General features: G+C 37.2%; 1 long non-coding RNA gene across 2 annotated transcripts in view; it reads left to right on the forward strand.

Annotated features, from left to right (window-relative positions):
* LOC126951987 (uncharacterized) overlaps positions 1-16,420 on the forward strand; it is a 272,298-nt gene extending 255,878 nt beyond the window's left edge. Inside the window, exons 4-6 of one of the 2 annotated variants that reach the window (XR_007724756.1) lie at positions 9,425-9,612; positions 15,107-15,251; positions 16,270-16,420. This is a non-coding gene — a long non-coding RNA (uncharacterized LOC126951987). Of the gene's footprint in view, positions 1-9,424; positions 9,613-15,106; positions 15,347-16,269 lie in introns of those variants that run through there. The other variant, XR_007724757.1, reaches the window with a different exon arrangement.
* Positions 16,421-17,598: the final 1,178 nt, after the last annotated feature.

The raw sequence follows: 17,598 nt of genomic DNA on the forward strand, positions 1-17,598 counted from the left end.
GAAGAGTGAATCAGAAAAAAGAGCGAATTTTAATCAAGGCCCATGTTCAAATATTTTGGTGTTGGCAATATTATTCTGCAATATCTATTGGGAAATATACAAGAAAAACTAAACTTTATGAGTTTATAAAACTCATAAAAATCTGTCTTAGTTTTATGAGCAAGAGGCTTTGTTATTATTGTTGTGTGTTTTAAAGGATACATTTTACAAAAATAGCCCCAAATATGTAAAAGTATTACATATTGAGTATTCATTACCCACTAAAATTTTATACCAAAGTTCATGATTCTGAGACCACTGGTATGTAGAAAAATAGTTGGCCTCTGTAAATGGACATCTCAAATGTTTCACAGACCAAGAGCCAACAATTTTGGGAAAATTTTAAAGCCAATTTTCTGATAAAAATTATGTGAGCTTTAGTCATGACAAATATTTAAACAATGCACATTTAAACAGTACACTCTTTATTCACCTAGGAACAGTTATAATAAAGTGTCCACATGCTTTTGCAGTGTATCTTGTTAAAAAAAAAAAAAAAGCCAAGTTTTGTTTGAGACATATAAACTTCCTCTCCTTACATATCTTTCTTCCCCAACAGAATTTGAGTGGCATTCAAAACTTGCAATGTTGCAATGAGCTCTGCACTTGGGAATATTCATATTTATAACCTGTATATTTTAGCCAACATGGTTTTTTGTTTTATGAGACCTGGAAATATTTTTTCAATTCAATATCAATCCATTCTTCAAGATGGACATGAGATATAATATTTTATATATGCTAGCCCTACATTGTGAGGTAATGCTTAATGGTCTTCTCTTCCATGAGTCTCCCCAAATGCAACACAACCACCACTACGAGCATAAGAAAATATCCTGTATACAGTTCAAAATCATTCCTTTTCAAAATTCAAGGTAAGAGATTTCTAAATATGGCCATGAAGAAATAACAGGGACCAGATTTAGTCTCTCACCTTAGCCAATTAGGAAACCAGACAAAATATATAAGGCAATTGTTTTCAGACATGTGATAGACAGCACAGGATTATTAGCCCTGATTACAAGGTAAACTATATAATTACTCCAGTTTTCTACCTAGGTATTCCCTCTGCTGTGCAGGGAGAGAAGAAACAAATTAAAAACAAGGAATCTCACTGAGTTTTAGAGACATTGATTGTAGTTCAGGGAGACATTGGTGGAGCACAGGGAGCTTCACAAAGACAGAGCTTGGAAGATATGCAAAGGTGTCCCTTTGAGTTTTTGGTGGAGTACTGATTTGCTCATGCATGAGAATAAATTATCCAAGGCTGGATATACGTAGGCTGGACATTGGAAGTGAGTAGGCTGAACCATTCCTGAAGCTAATCACAGGCTGGAAATATATTCTGTTCCTGTCAGCAAGAGCGGAGGGATTTCATAATAAATGAGGCATTGAGTAGACTATTCAGAAGGCTAAATTATCCCTAGAATAAAGGCTGCTCTGGACATGACCTAACACAGCTTAAAAGCAATGCTGCATAGAAACAAAGCAATTCCAAATAGTCTGACTGCTTCCTAGACAAAAAAAAAGTCAATACCATTTAAAGCAATGCAACAAAATGTCATACCCAACAACATAAAATTTAGTGTCCAGTATCCAAAAGAGTACTGCCAGACATACAAAGAATTGGGAAATTATGACCCATAACTCAGAGAAAAATTAATTGATAGACTTAGACCCAGAAATAAGTGGAATTGTGAGATAACAGACAAAGATGTTAAAATAACTATTGTAAATATGCTCTATATTCCTGAAGGTTTGAGAACAGCATGAGTTTATACTCATGCTGTTCATGAGGAGAGATATAGAAGATATAAAATGACAAATAAAACTTCTAAAAATTAAAACTAAAATGCTTGGAATAAAAGAGTACACTGGCTTGGGTTCATGGCAGATTAAACCTTGCAGGAAAAAAAATATCAATGACTTTGAAAACATAGCACTAGAAAATCTCCAAAATAAAGCAGAGAGGAAAAAACAATTAAAGAAAAATGAACAGAGCCTTAATAACCTTTGAGGAAATATCAGAAAGTCTGACATAGGAGTAATTGATATCCTAGAAGTAAAAAAAGAAAAAAGGGGGACAGAGAACACACTGAAGAAATAATAGGCAGACTATTTTCAAATTCGATAAAAATTAGAAGATCACAGATTGAAGAAGAAGCTCATTGCACTCAGAGTAGAGGAAGCAAAGAAAAATAGACAGGACACATAATAATCAAACAATCAAACTGCTGAAAACTAATGACGAAAAGAAAATCTTTTTTTTTTTTTTTTTGAGACACAGTCTCGCTTTGTCACCCAGGCTGGAGTGCAGTGGCCAGATCTCGGCTCACTGCAAGCTCCGCCTCCCGGGTTCACGCCATTCTCTTGCCTCAGCCTGCCGAGTAGCTGGGACTACAGGCGCCCGCCACCGTGCCCGGATAATTCCTTGTATTTTTTTAGTAGAGACAGGGTTTCACCGTGTTAGCCAGGATGGTCTTGATACCCTGACTTCGTGATCCACCCGCTTAGGCCTCCCAAAGTGCTGGGATTACAGGCGAGAGCCACCGCGCCCACCTAATGAAAAGAAAATCTTAAAAGCAGCCAGAGAAGAAGACATAAAGAACTAAAGATAAGGAAGACAGTCAACTTATCACTAGAGGCTACAAAAGCCAAAAGACAATGAAGCAGTTTAACCTTGATTAGCTAAAGCCACATAATAATTATCATGCCTCAGTTTTTAATCATCATTATTTGGAGTATAGGTGGGTTTTTCACTTCTTAATCAATGTGTTTAATGATTATGGCTTTTTTTCCTTTTTTTAAAAATAAACTTTATTAATTAGGGCAGTTTTAGATTCACAAGAAAATGGAGCAGAAGATACAGAAAGTTCCCATCTATCCCCCATACCTACGTACACACAGCCTCCCCCATTATCAAAATCCTTAACTGAAGTTGTTCGTTTGTTGCAATCGACCTACATTGTCACCTGAAGACCATAGTTTACATTACGGTTCGCTCTTGGTGTGGTACATTCTGTGAGTTTGGGAAAACAAAATTACATGTATACACCATTGTAGTATCTAACAGTGTTGTTTCACCGTCCTGAAAATCGTCTCTGCAGGGTCTATTGATCGCTTCTCCCTTAACCCCTGACAATCACTGATGCTTTTATTGTCTCCATAATTTTGCCATTTCCAGAATGTCATACAGTAGAAATGATACAGTAGAAATGATGCATCCTTTTCAGATTGGCTTCTTTCATTTAGTAATATACATTGTTTCCTCCATGACTTTTAATGGCTTGACAGCCCATTTCTTTCTTTTTTAATGCACAAATACTTTAAATTAGCACACATGTAATTTCAATGTCCAATTAGTTCTGTCCTGATTCTTTTTACAAGTATTTTAAAAATAGATCCCTTCCTTTTCCTCCCCTCCCCTCCCCTCCCCTCCCCTCCCCTCCCCTCCCCTCCTCTCCCCTCCCCTCCCCTCCCCTTCCCTTCTTTCCTTTCTTTCCTTCTTTCTTCTTTTTTGGAGCAGTTTTAGATTCACAGAAAAATTGAGTTGCTGGTACACAGTTTTCCCATATATCTGCTGCCACCAAATACACACAGCCTCTCCCATGGCTAACATCTGCTTCAGAATGATACATTTGTTACAACTGATAAACCTACACTGACACATCATTATCACCCAGACTCAAATTATTTACTATCTTTCTGCTAAAATATGCCTTTAATGGTTATATAGTGATTATTTGTCCCTAACACTGTATTTATAATAAAGTTATATATTTTAATATCACCAACTTCTATTTTGAATAGTATTTGTCTTACTTTTCAGTATTTTATTACTATCACTTCGATATGGTTATACTTTAGGTGTGTCTCCTTTAATAACAAAGAACTGAATTTTGTGTTTTTAAATCTATTCGGACAATTCCAGATTTTTAAAATTTAGTGGGTTTAGTCTATTTTTATTTATTGTGATTAATGATATTTGGATTATGACTACCACCTTGCATTTTTTCTTATGCTTTTTCTACTCCTTTAATTTGGACTCATGAAACACACCCTCTCTACTTTCATCTACTGGTTTAGAAGTAATACATTCTATTTCTAATGTCAATGCTTATATTACTTTTTTTTTTTTTTTTTTTTTTTTGAGACGGAGTCTCGCTCTGTCGCCCAGGCTGGAGTGCAGTGGCCAGATCTCGGCTCACTGCAAGCTCCGCCTCCCGGGTTTATGCCATTCTCTCACCTCAGCCTCCCGAGTAGCTGGGACTACAGGCGCCCGCCACCTCTCCCAGCTAGTTTTTTGTATTTTTTTTAGTAGAGACGGGGTTTCACCGTGTTAGCCAGGATGGTCTCGATCTCCTGACCTCGTGATCCTCCCGTCTTGGCCTCCAAAAGTGCTGGGATTACAGGCTTGAGCCACCGCGCCTGGCCTTACATTTTTAATTTAGATATTTGTTTTAAAAACAACCCACCCTGGTCACCTTCTCCTGTATCCCAAGCATAGTCATTGTTATGCTTATTTCTTAAATGTACAGTTGATGTTTGTTGAGATTTAGGTAAGTGTTACTGATTTTTTTGCCACCTTGTACTTACATCTATGAAAATTCTGTGAGGTGGCACGGTGGTAGGCAGCAGCATTCACACTGCAGGGTGTGAAGGGTGGCACCCAGAGCCGTGCCTCGCAGCGACACAGACATCAATATTCCCTTCTAGGTTCTATTTCCTTTTTTCTGATGTGGAGATTTTCGAAGTTTCTTAAGAGAGCTTGTGTAACGGTACATTTTCTGTTATTTTTCTTTATTTTGTTGTCTTTCTTAAGTAAGAGTTTAGCTTGGTATGTAATTTTAGGTTGAGAGCGATTGGCAAGCTGAAAATTATTCAACTGTCTTCTGGCTTTTATTGTTCCTTCTTGAAAAGTGTGTCACTAGGTTTTTGTCATTGGTTTGAAAGTAAACTCCAATTCTCTTTCATTGCTACCAAGACTCCTTCTGTTCTATGTTTTGCAAATTATTTGTGATGCTTGTGGGTATGAATTCATTTTTACATATCTTGTTCAAGATCTGTTGTGTTTCTAAATATGAGAATATCTGCCTTTTGTCAATTCTTCAAAAATTTTAGTGATTATCTCTGTATTTTCTCTTCCTCATTTTTTGTGTACTCTCTTTCTACAACATTTAATGTACATGGGGGCCATCTTGTTCTATTCACCATATTTATCATTTTGTTCATCTCTTTATCTCTCTAAATTGCTATTTGACCAATTTCTTCCTCTGCATTTTCCAATTTGCAAATGATTTCTTCAGCTGGATCTCTTGTGCTAACTCATCTATTCAACTATTTCAAAATGTAATTAACTTAATTCTAGTTCTGTTTGATACATTTTCAAATCTCTTTTTAAGTACTTGCCTCTTTCTTTTTTAATTTATGTTTTAATTTTAATAATGTTAATAATAAATACCAATATTAGTAATTCCACATTTGAAGTTTTAGGAGATCCAATACTACTGTTGTTTCTATTCTTTTTTATTCATGGTGGTCTGTACGTTTTCTAATTTTGAATAGGAAGCTTATATCCATAAGTTATCCATGAGAATTCTCTGAACTTGGGTTGAAGGGTACATCTCTCCAGAGAGGATGCACAATTGCCTCTGCCAGACCCTGGGGTGCTACGAATCTAGGACTATTAAATTAATTCCTTGCCTTAGGGTTTTTAAGATCATGCTGACAGTCTATATTGTAGCCCCAAACATGCATGTTTCAAATTATCGAGGAGATTATTTTTGTCTTACACATTGATTCCATGATGAGACAGAACAGTTATTTTTACCTTATTTTTTTTTCTAGTAGGAAAATATTTCTCCAGCTAAATTTTGACTAAGAGTGTGACCTCCTGAAGTTTTGGATTTATTCTGGTAGTAGGTAGTTTCAAGTCACTAAGTTGTGTGAGCCCAAGCATTACTATCACATGCCATTACAATTCAACTCTCTTGACTACTGATATTAACAAATAGCCCCAAGGAAGTCAGCGTTTTACAGCCTGCTAAATACTCTGGTTTTAGCATCCTGGTTCCTTATGTTCATTTGCACATTTATTTATAAGGATGTTTGTTATGTTTATCCCCTAGCAAGTTTAGTTTCTTTGTTTGGCGTAGAAAAATATCTAGTCTGTCAAAAATCTGAAAATAAAAATGCTGCTGAAGGTCTTGAAAACTTTAGAGTTCAAATAAGATTTAATAATGGGAATAATTGATTTATGAAAATTAATAAAGAAAAAGCATTCTTTAGTTTTCTAATAGATTATCATGTGTCAGTTCTAAAGAGTATTATCAACAAACTTGTCAAAAGATTGGTAGGAAATAAGCAGAAATTATTAGGGTTCAGAATGAACTTATTAAAATTAAGTTACAACATACATATCATTTTTGGACAAGGTCACTCATTTAATAGGGCACCAGATAATAGTATTGTTTCTACAATATTTAGCAACAAGGAGAATTGAAAAATGTCATTGGATGAATAAATATGGGTAATGGGATTGATATTATGTATCTCAATTTGAGCAAGGCTTTTGAAAAGAAGTCTCATGCAGTCTTACTGGATGAGCTGCAGTGTAGCAGATGTTGGTCCCTTGTCCATATCCCCTCAGCACTCAGCATTCTGATAGCTCATTACTCCAAGCACCTGCCGCTTTCTGCCTGAGGACTTCTCTGTCCCCAAAAATGTGCTTGGCCCCTGTACAGACCTGGGAGTTCACACCCCTGTGAACAGCACTCAATCATTGAGAGGAGAATTGGTGGATCCATACCTCAGCTTCCTCCTCCTCCCTCCACAGAGCATCCCATGTTGGTTTCCTTCTTTCCTTTCCCTGCCTAACTTCCCATTCTCCTCCACCAGCACTTTCTGAGAAAAAACCTCATAAGCAAATGGCCTTTCTTCAAATCCTAGTCTTACAGCATGCTTCTTGGGGAGCCCAGTGTAACACATGGAGAAGTACGGACTAGATTCTAAAACAAATAAAATTATTTCATAATCCAAGTAAAATAGTTTCATAACCCAGTGATTGCTACTTGGTTTATGTAAGTCAGAAGGAATGTTTCTAATGTTACACTGGGAGGGTATTTTTTCCTTATCTTTCTCAGTCTTATCAATACTTGAATAAAGATGTAGAAAGTTTTGTAATGAATTTGGAGATGACATAGTATTGGTGTGGTGGGTGATGTCGTGAATATATTAGATGACAGAATCAGGACCCACACAATTTTCATAAGCTAGAAAATGGATAAGTGTAACAAAATTGTATTAAAGGATTAAGATATTGCAATTGAGTGTTCTCAAATGTGAAACGTTATTTTGTGATAACATTTTAGAGACATTAGTTAACAATAAACCAGGTTAGTTAACATGATGTGTGGCTGATAAAAAAGCAGATGTGATTTGGGGTTAGATTAATAAAGTAGTAACTAGACCAAGGAAAGTGATAATTATGTTTAAATGATAATAAACAGACAACAGTGTCTAAACATTATGCTTTTTATAAAAAAAATTCAACTTTTATTTTAGACACAGGGAGTATGTGTGTAGGTTTGTTCCATGGGTATATTGCATCCAGGAAGTGCGCATGGAACCCAATAGTAGTTTTTCAACCCTTGCCCCCATTCCTACCTTCCGCCTCTGGTAGTCTGAAGTGTCTGTTTTTCCCATGTTTATGTCCATGTGTGCTCAATGGTTTGTTCCCACTTATAAGTGATAACATGTGGTATTTGATTTTCTGTTCTCGCATTGATTCACTTAGGATTATTCCCTCCATGGGCATTCATGTAGCTGAAGAGGATACAACTTTATTCTTTTTTATGGCTGCATAGTATTCCACGATGTATATGTACCACATTTTCTATGTCTGATCCATTATTTATGGGAACCTAAGTTGATTCCATGTCTTTGCTATAGTGAATAGCATGGCAATAAACACACAAATGCATACGTCTTTTTTGTATAATGGTCTATTTTCCTTTGAATATGTATCCAGTAATGGGTTTGCTGGGTCAAATGATAGCTCTGTTTTAAGTTCTTTGAGAAATCTCCAAGCTGCTTTCCACAGTAGCTGAACTAATTTATATTCTTACCAACAGTGTATAAGCATTTGCTTTTCTTTGCAACCTCACCAGCATCTTTTGTTTTTTTTTTTTTGACATTTTAATAATAGCCATTCTGACTGGTGCAAGATGATATCTCATTGTGGTTTTAATTTTCATTTCTCTCATGATTAGTGAAGTTGAGCATTTTTTCATGTTTGTTGGCTACTTGTATGTCTTCTTTTGAAAAATATGTCTGTTCATGTCCTTTGCCCATTTTTTAATGATGTTATAAATATTTCCTCTTATTCTGTAGGTTGTCTGTTGATGGATAGCTTCTTTTGCTGTGCAGAAGCTCTCTAGCTTAGTTAGGTCCCACTTGTGAATTTTTGAACATCATGCTTTTGATAGGATAGAAACAATCTTCTGAAGACTAGAAAAAGGAGGTTGGATACATTTGGAAATATTATATGAAAAAAATGAACTAAATATGGTCATTTAGCATCAGGAAAAGAAGAATTAGAGAAGCATCTCTTCTACTGTTTAAAGATCTGACCTGGGGGAGAGAAATCAGACATCCATGAATCATCTTTAATGTCTATATGCCCAGGGTCTAATCCAATGCTTTATATATAGTAGGAGCTCCATAAATGTTTGTTGGATGAATTAACAATTAATGGCACTATATATTCATCTCATTTAGCTGAGAGAGGACAGCTACTTTTTTCATTTTCCTGTATCTATCCATCTTTTTTATCTGTCTCATATTTGAAGCCATTCTGTGGATGGTGAAGTCATATGCAGGACCAATTTTCTGTCCTACGCAGAATCTTCACGTAATCATAATTCTATACATGCAAACTATGAAAATAATGATATTGATGCCTCTCGGTAAATATAGCCCCTAGTTTCTTGGTCCCTTTCATATGAACTGTCCTTGTGTTCATTATCTATAGCAGTGACAAACATTTGTGGTAATATTTGCTTCAGTCTCTTGTCCTGGCTGTTTTTTTTCCCCCCTCTGTATTCTATTTGTGTTGTCTCATACTTTAATCTGCTTAAATCTTCTTAATATATCAATCAAATTTAGGATAGAAAGGGATAAGTCTATTGACTTCTGTTATCCCCTGCTCTGAGATTTTCCCTTTATCCCAATTACTTTATTCTTTTTAAAGAACATATGTCAGGTTGTAAATTAGATGAAATTAGATAATGAAAACTATATAAAGAGCTTCTTTGTGTTTGAGCGTTTGGAGGTCCTCTTATCTAGTTCAGTGGGATAACTAGTTTTTGGAATTTTCTTTTTACAGACATGACAGCCTTGAGCACACAGATGCTTGCTTGCTGTGGAGTTGGGAGAGAGCTGGCTTCTCTTGGGCATGGTTCATATCCTGCTTTGATGGCCCTTCCTCTCAAAAGCTTGCCTCGTTGTGACTTTCTCCATGAGCTTAGCAGCATCTCTGGAGGGCTCCTCAGCACTGTCTCCTGTTGCATCAAGGTTTGCATCCCATTGTTGTGTAATGTCTTTTTACTTGTCTGCACATCTACCAAACACCGAAGGTTATATTCTTAGGTTTAATCCTGTGCCTCCTACATAATAGGCACTCATTGACTACATGATGAGTGTTCGTTTAGAGTTTATCAAAAGGTACGTTTGGCTGTATGAAGGTGTTATTATCCTATTTGTAATATTATTTCTCATTTTGTTTTAAGTCTCATCATAGTTGGACTCCAAATTATAACCAGTTGTATCCCTAAATTATCATGTATGTTTTGCACATGGTTTCACAATTCTTTGTATTTTTAAGGAGTTGATTCGCTCAAAATATTTCAATTTGTATTTTTAAGGAATTGATCCACTCAAAATATTTCAAAAACAATTTTCTTAAAGAAAACTAGACTTGGAAATGTACCATGTCCCTTTTAATAGCTATGTTTAGATGTGATGTGTAACCTGGGACAAATTAGCTAACCTCTGTGGACCTCAGTCTCCTTACCTGCAGAAGAAGAAAGGACTGGATCATCTCTAAGGAATTTTCAAAAGAAAACATTAATTCTGTGATGGAGAAAAGTCTCAAGTAAAACCTTTGTATTTCCTCACCCTCTCCTTTCCACTCCCTGCAAAAACACCCTGATCTTTTCTCCTTTTCTTTGGGACTGATTGTCTCTTCTTGTTTATAGCTGCCACTAATTTGCTCGTTTGCTTGCTGGAAAATAGCTAATTAAAACCCACTTCAGCTAACAAGCTGACTGGGACCATGCAAATGTCACTCTCTGCTGTCTGCTATTTCCGTTTATACTTTACATTATTAGTGTTGTTTTTCCTCTCTCTGTTATAATGAATGCAGGGATAGATTTAGCGCCCTCTTCACAGGTGTGCACTGGTACAACAGCCTCCATCCCAGGGAAGTGCGGTTGCTTTACTGCACTTCAGCACTTTGAGTGTTATTACCCCTGACAGTTAATGGTTTCAGACTACATTGCTTGTTAGCTAGATTTTTGAACAGCTTCATCTATCTTTTTGTTTTTACAGTGACTGGCCACATTAAGTGTATGTGTCTGAGCTATTAGTCCCGTCTGTTCGTCACATGCATTTCATTTGGTTTAGGGTTCTTTTCTTCTAAAATTAGTACGTATTGTCATCCATATACTTCAACACATCGACTTTTGTTATAATTATGCTGTCATCATTGTGCTTCCACATATTTGCTAATTTATTGTCGCTAAATTAGACCTAATATTAGCAATTTTGCAGCTGTTCCTTTAGAACATACATGGCCATATATTTGTATGCTAGTTGGTAATTTTATTTTTCAGCAAAAGAATGGACCACATTTTCAGGAGGGAAAGAATGGGAAAATGGGGAAAAGGGGATTACATCAAAACAAACTCACCTGAGAGTGGAAAAGAGAGCAAGGAAATAGAGAGAAAAATGCATTACAGGAAGGAGTTAGGGCAGATTCCAGAGTTAATTAATAGCAGCAAATGCTTATGCAGGGTTGCACAATTCAAAGAGCTTGTATAGTAGGTCTGACACTGGCAAAGAAGAAAGCATCTCTAGGCAGAGACTTTCTCTACTACATTCTGTTACTGTGAATGTGCTACCACAAAAAATTGATGGTAGGCTCTTAAGTGAACTGCAAAGAAAAGGAAAGTAGTACAGGCTGTATGGGTACTTCCATGAAAATGCGGTACACAGTCTATTGACGTACAAAGCTTAAATGCTTTGGTTTAAATATGTGCCGGAATGGGAGAATGTGAGGATAAGGAAATGATAAGTTTTTAAATTTTTGTTTTGTTTAGAATGATGCAGTTTCCTGCTTTGTTTATATCTGGAGATGATATTTGAAGGAATATGAAAAAGTATTTTCAATACATGCCTGTGTGTTGTATGTGCATGTGTGAGTGGGTGTGAATATTTTGTATTTTAGTTTGGTTATGAGACTTTAACATAATGCAAGCATCTAAAATTATGCAATGCCAGTTTTGGTATAATGTGTGACACAAGGTAAATGATCAACAAGACAGATTCTCCTAGGACAACATACTGTCTTGTATGAGTGGTTGAGTATTGTGTAAAGCCACCTGGGTACTGTTTAATATATTGAGTTGGAAATTCATCTGATGAGACCCTCATGGTCTAAAAGAATTAATGAGAATTCTCAGAGTACATGGATCTATTCCTAGAAGGTAACTTACTAGAAGAACCTAGCTCAGTAAGTATTGGTTGTTATGGATACTGTTCTGTTTTAATGGGTCTAAAACATTGTGTACAGTGATTTGAAACAAAATAAAACAAAATTTATAATGGTATTCATGACTTGAACTTGAGGATATATCTTAAGCATGTTCTGTTTTCTTGGGAGTAATACCCTACATAGTATATTAGAGGTTTGGTTGCACCAACCCTCTTAGATATCTATATTTTCATTCTGGTTGGGTCATAAGAGATAGATTTTTGTAACTGACTATCCATCACTCTGACTGCCCTCTTCTGCTTCTTCCTCAGTAGAGCCGAATATCTCATTTCTCTTTTTTTCAACTAATGAAATCCTGTTCTTCAGCTCGTAGAAAGCAAAGCAAGTCAAAATGGCTAAAATATATTACAGCATACTCCTCCCTGGAATCTTACATTTTTATAGGAAATTCCCTTAAACTTAAAAAAAAAAATTGATGTTTTAGTAATGGAATTAGAGGAGAATCAATTGGTGGGGAAGCAAAAATTTGGGGAGAAATCATGAAACCAATGCACAAACTTAATTTTTTCCTTTAAAAGGATAAGTCTTACTAGAACTTGCAAGAGTAAACATATCCTCAGCCGCACAGGCCGTGGGCTGTTAAATCGTAACATTGTCAACATTGTGAGACAATGTTGATTTAATTCCTAAGGGGTTGAGAGTCAAAGAGATAGCAAACATCCAACAGCATCAATAGAAAATGAAAACAAACAAACAACAAAAAAACCCCAAAACCCAAAACGCACCAACAGTGCATAAGGTCCTCTGCATGCCTTGGTATTGTCCCTCTCAGCTCACCTTGGGTTGAAGCACCACTGTGAGATGTTCTTTGCATGAGTAGCTTCTTGAGTACAAAGTTCAAGTAGAATTAAAATGATAGGAGATGGCCATTCTCCTGATAATCCTCTACAGAGTCTAGGCCCTTATCTCACAGAAATCTACTACCTTAGCTTAGCTTCCATCAGGGACAGTTCATGTTGAGCACTGACTCTATCACCTGTATCAAGAATCTAAAACAAAATAAAATTTTCCTTCCCCGCCCAGCCCCCGCACAGTTCACCTACTCTGGTTCATAGAAACAGGAGGATATTCTCATTTGGTTTTCTTTGTCCTGATCTATTTGGCTCCAGGACAAGCTGCTTACCCAGATAACATGGCAAGAGAAAGTGGTTGACGAAGGCAGCATCTGAGTCCATTTTGTGTGGTTATAAAGGAGGATCTGAGGCTGCATAATTTATAGAAAAAGATTTATTTGGCTCATATTTCTGATGGCTGGACAGTTCATGATTAGGCATCTGCATATGGTTAGGGCCCCGGGCTGCTTCCACTCAAGGTGGACAGTAAAGGGGAGCTGGCTTATTCAGGGATCACATGGTGAGAGAGTGAGTAGGACAGAGGAGGGAGGTGCCAGGATGTTTTTAGCAATGAGCTCTCCTGGGAACTGATAGGGTGAGAATGCACTTACCCGCAAGGGAGGGCATTAATCTATTCAAGAGGGATCCACCCCCAGGACACAAAGTTCTCACACTAGGCCCACTTCCCACATTGGGATCAAATTTCAATATGAGATTTGCTGGAGACAAACAAACCATATCCAAATTCTAGCAAGCCGATAGTAGACTTTGAGATTTGGCAGATCTTCTGAAAAATTTGGAGTCTAAGCCCCACAACAGAGCCTACATTCTCAATGAATCAGACACAGAGACAGTGGGAAAAAAGAAGTCATCCATCAGAGTTTCACTTAAACTCCTTCCTTCCCTCTCTTCCTTCCCTCCCTCCCTCCCTTCCTTCCTTCCTCCCTCCCTCCCTCCCTCCCTCCCTCCCTCCCTCCCTCCCTCCCTTCCTTCCTTCCTTCCTTCCTTCCTTCCTTCCTTCCTTCCTCTTTCTTTCTTTCTTTCTTTCTTTCTTTCTTTCTTTCTTTCTTTCTTTCTTTCTTTCTTTCTTTCTTTCTTTCTTTCTTTCTTTTGTTTCTTTCTCTCTTTTCTTTCTCTTTCTTTTTCTTTTCTTTTTCTCACTCTTTTTTCTTTCTTTTTCTCTTCTTTCTTTTTTCTTTTTTCTTTCTTTCTCTCTCTTCTTTCTTTCTTTCTTTTTTCCTTCCTTCCTTCTTGCTTTCTTTCTTTTTTTTCTCCTTCCTTCCTTCCTTCCTTCCTTCCTTCCTTCCTTCCTTCCTTCCTTCCTTCCTTCCTTCCTTCCTTCCTTCCTTCCTTCCTTCCTTCCTTTCTTTCTTTCTTTCTTTCTTTCTTTCTTTCTTTCTTTCTTTCTTTCTTTCTTTCTTTCTTTCTTTCTTTCTTTCTTTCTTTCTTTTCTTTCCTTCCCCTGCCTTCCTTCCTTCCCTCCCTCCCTCCCTTCCCTCCCTTCCCTCCCTTCCCTTCCTTTCTCATCCTTCCCCTTCCCCTTCCCCTTTCTCCTTCTCCTTCTCCTTCTCCTTCCTTCCTTCCTTCCTTCCTTCCTTCCTTCCTTCCTTCCTTCCTTCCTTCCTTCCTTCCTTCCTTCCTTCCTTCCTTCCTTCCTTCCTTCCTTCGTTCTCTTTCTTCCTTTTCTTTCTTTCCACAGGGCCTTGCCCTGTTACACTGCAACTGGAGTGCAATGGTTCTGTCATGGCTCACTGCAACCTTGAACTCCTGAACTCAAGGGATCTTCCTGCCTCAGCTTCCCAAATTGCACTACCATGCCTGGCTAATTTATTTTTATTTTGTAGATATAAAGTCTCACCATGTTTCTCAGACTGGTTTTGAACTCCTGGCCTGAAGCAATTCTCCTTCCTTGGCCTTCCAAAGTGTTGTGATTACAGGTGTTCACCATCTCACCTGGCCTGAAACCCATTTCTGTTTGACTCCATGACTGTACCACTTCCTTATCTGAGGTTATGTGGCAGATTGTATTGTGTGGTGACCAGAGCCACTTTAACAATTTATTTCAGATGATATGGCTCTGGTTGTTGGTTTGGTTCCCTACTACACTAGCTTTGACAATTTTGGTTTGCTTTTATGTTTATTGGTAGGTTCATTACTAGGTTTAAATTCTATTTAACTCTGGCTAGAATTAATCCATCTAATATTTATTCAGCAACTACTCAATGCCTGGCATTTGTAACTTATATGCAATTGTGACATACCAACAGAGAATCAGTGTTTGAAGTGCCCAATATTTTATTGGCTTCATTCACAACTTTTAATTTTTCTGCCTTCACATTATTTAAATGGGCAAATATACTCATCAATGACCTTAATAATAGTATGCACTGTTTTTCCATAGAGAATAGAAGTGGAGAGTGGGGCAAAGTACTTCACCCTAGTGTGATTCAGAATCTTCTTGGGCTCAAAAGAATGCCACTGCCTCTACCTCCAATCCTCAACATCTTGCCGGAGATTTTGATTCATCTTTCTACAGCTTACAATAGGTATGTCCTTTCTTTTCATTTTGATAATCATAGCACTCTAGGATGGCCACAAATAAATATGTATATCAGTAAGATTAGCATGTTTGTTATTTTAACAATAAGCAAACAAACAAAGCAAAAGAAAATATTGCCTTGCATAGTCACCAGGCATGAGGAAAGCAATGTAATTGAATGGATCACTCAATGAGTGAATTTTAAACTGAGATGAAGACTAGAAAATAAGACAATTAGAGTCCTTGTAGCTGCTGCAGTAGGGACTCTTTGAAGTCCAGGGGGACATGGATGCCTAGAAGCTGGGCAGATGAGTTGAAGCAGAAGGAAAACATTTTTGAAAGCTTGTAGGACCAAGTTAATTAGGCCTCATCTTTTTGCTATAAGTCATCTCTATCTTCAGCAGAGTGTTTTGTGGGAACCTAGCTCCTGAAATTCTACATTTGGTCCCTTGGGCCTATTGTCCCAAGAATTCTCTCTCTCACTGTTTGTGTGTGTGTGTGTCCTTGCATGAGAGAGAGAGAGAGAGAGAGAGAGAGAAAGTTACGTGTCTAAAACTGTGCATATGCATATGTAGAGAGGTTCAAGAATAACTAAGAACTTTCTCACAGAGATGAACATGCAGAAATTAAGATGCAAGCTCACATAAGACCCCCAAACTCAGGACTAGTCAAAGGCTAAAAGCTATTTGATCTTTAGATTTTCAGATATCTTCCACAATGTCTTAGGTTATAAGGTAAAACTGCAATACTCTCATTCACTGTAAGATGTTACCATAAACAGTACTTTTCAGACTTTTCTACTGAAGTAATCTTGAAGAATTCTCAATGGCAGAGAAAAGGGAGCAAAGAATGGGAGCTGGCTGCAGTCAGATACCAGCTGCTGATATCTAGATATCAGAGATAAAATATGTTTTTGGAGACTAACATTTTATCTTAACAATTAATGTGAATTTTTTGTTCTATTTAACAATTTATTCATGCTTCTTGTAATTTTAAATGTTTTCACCCCACATCTTTGATTACAGGAATAAGTTCCATATTTTGATGTTATAATGATTAAGAAATGATTTATCTCAAAGAACAGCCGCATATGCAGACTGTATCCCATTTTGAGAAGAACCACCTCAATTTATTATTGGTTTCTGAAAGGAAGTCATGGGAAAAAATTAAGAATGAAGAAAGGTGAATTTGAAATTTTCTCAAAGGTCATTGGTATGATTATCTTGGGAAAAAACAATATGAGAGCTATGAACTCACTTAGGCCTCAGAATGTACTCTGTAATGGAGATAGCTTTCTATGGGTGTGCAAGATTTGATTATGAGAGTGTTTTCTTTTCTCCTGCCTCACTCTTTTGACATAGCCACTTGGGAAGATAAATCAATGAGAGGTAGAACCTGGTTTTGATGGAGAAGAGCAAGGAGAGGGAACCCGTAGAATCTGAGCCATAGCTGTGAGGTCTGCCTAACATACTGGCATCTTCTTCCTTCTCAGATGGGGCCCTGACAATGGCCTTCAATTCTTCCCAGTCAGTAGACTTGGTAGAGGCTCATCTCCTTTGAGGGCCTCCTGGACCATGAACTTCTGCTGTCTTGGGACCTTGGGTGGGAGGCTTGACATGCAGGTGAGAGGTCACAGAGGGTTGGTGTCCCATTCTTCTTCGTCCATGATTTCAATAATTTGCCTCTTTTCACTTTATAAAAATGCCTACTGCTAGGAAGGCTCAGTTTGATTGGTTCATGTGCAAGGGTTAGGCTCTTTCCCTATTTTGAATTCCCCTAAGTTGTAGACTGAAATGAAATGAAATAAACAAAATCTAACATTTATTGGATCTCATGTGTGTAAGACTCTCTGCCAGCCACTTTCAGAGCCTAACACAAAATAATATCAAGTGGCTACTTTTGAGGTATAACCTTCTCCAGAGTGTATAATGAACTGAAGCCAATTTACTAATCAGACTGACTATGCTTATTCATTCAGGAATATCAGGAACATGGGAAATTCAGAAAAATACACTCTGTATGAACTAATACTGGCTAGCTCCTGAACATTGTGACTCAATGTCACAATATTGGCTAGCTAATCTTAATATCCTGAACATTGTGACTCAATGTCACAATATTGGCTAGCTAATCTTAATATCCTTTTGTAAGCTGAAAAACATTGTGAATATATTTTCTTAACATGAATGGAGATAATGCAAGTTTTCTTATAGCGCCAGTTCTAAAACCTAATTCCACAGAGTAAGGACTCTGGAAGCAAAGCACACATCAGAGTTAAAATATCTCTTCAAAAAGGAAAAGTGGGAAAAGCCATTAGATGTCTCCTTGCTTGGACATAGTGTGTGTGCTTCGGA

The sequence above is a fragment of the Macaca thibetana genome, chromosome 4, assembly GCF_024542745.1.
Source record: "Macaca thibetana thibetana isolate TM-01 chromosome 4, ASM2454274v1, whole genome shotgun sequence".
NCBI classification, from domain to species: Eukaryota; Metazoa; Chordata; class Mammalia; order Primates; family Cercopithecidae; genus Macaca; species Macaca thibetana.